The following is a 1,240-nucleotide window of genomic DNA, read 5'->3' as shown; positions in this document are numbered from 1 at the left end:
GGAATTGTAAAACGGTGCAGCCACTATGGAAGAGTTTGGTGGGTCCTCAAAAAATTAAGCCTAGAATTACTGTAGGATTGGAATGCAGGATGTCTGTGAAAGAACGAAACCAAAACCCAAACCCACTACCACTGAGTTAATTCCAACTCATAGCAACCCTCAATGGGTTTCCAACATGGTAAATCTTTATGGAAGCAGATCGCCCCATCTTCCTTCTACAGAGTGGCTGGTGGGTTTGAACTGCCAACCTTCTGGAGAAGCCCTCAAGATAAATCAGAGATGCTTGTATAAGAACTGATTGGCTGTTGCCTGGATCAGGATCCAATGGTCAACATCAAAGCAGAGAATTACAAGTGCTTTAATATTTGTAATGCAAGATCAGCCTTATCCTGGCATTCAGTAATCTAATATTCTGTTGGGAGTTCTGGTGGCGTAGTGCCTAAGGCATTTGACTGCTGACCAGAAGGCTGGCAGTTCAAACCCACCAGCCACTCCTCAAAAGGATGATTGGACAATCCACTTCAGTTTGCCAATCTGAGAGTTATGTGAAAGCTGCATGGTAACCAATAGTAAGAAAATACCTTAAAATGTCCAGGACCCTGAAAGATTACCAACAGTGAGTTTTTTTCTTAAAGTGTGGTACTAGCAATGTGCTGTTAGACTATTTAAAAAATAAATTAAAAAAGAATTACCATATGACTCGGTAACCCCATCCCTAGGAACACAGGACTTAAGATTTGAAAGCAGGGAGTCAAAGACATAATGCATACACTGATGTTCATTACAGCTCTATTTGCAATTGTCAAAAGGTAAAAACAATCCAACAAATGTACATAGCAGATGAATGAATAAACAAAATGGGGTATATACACAAAAAACCCAAACTCACTGCCATCGAGTCGTTTCTGACTTATAGCGACCCCATTGGGTTTCTGAGCCTGTAAATCTTTACAGAAGTAGATTGCCTCATCTTCCTTCTGCAGAGCAGCTGGCAGGTTTGAATGACTGACCTGGTTAGCAGTCAAGTGCCTTATCCACTACACCACCAGAGCTGGAATATTATTCTGGCATACAGAGAAATGAAGTCCTGATACATGCTATGATATGTATGAACCACGGAGACATTATTCTGAGTGAAATGAGTCAGCCACAAGAGTACAGATCTTGCATAATCTCACTGAAATGAAATATCTAGAATAGGCAAATGAACAGAGACAAGTCTATTAGAGATAACCAGGAG

The sequence above is a fragment of the Orycteropus afer genome, unplaced genomic scaffold (assembly GCF_000298275.1).
Source record: "Orycteropus afer afer isolate SDZICR_OR568_19922 unplaced genomic scaffold, OryAfe1.0 scaffold00092, whole genome shotgun sequence".
Taxonomy (NCBI): domain Eukaryota; kingdom Metazoa; phylum Chordata; class Mammalia; order Tubulidentata; family Orycteropodidae; genus Orycteropus; species Orycteropus afer.
Note: the sequence above shows the minus strand (reverse complement) of the source record.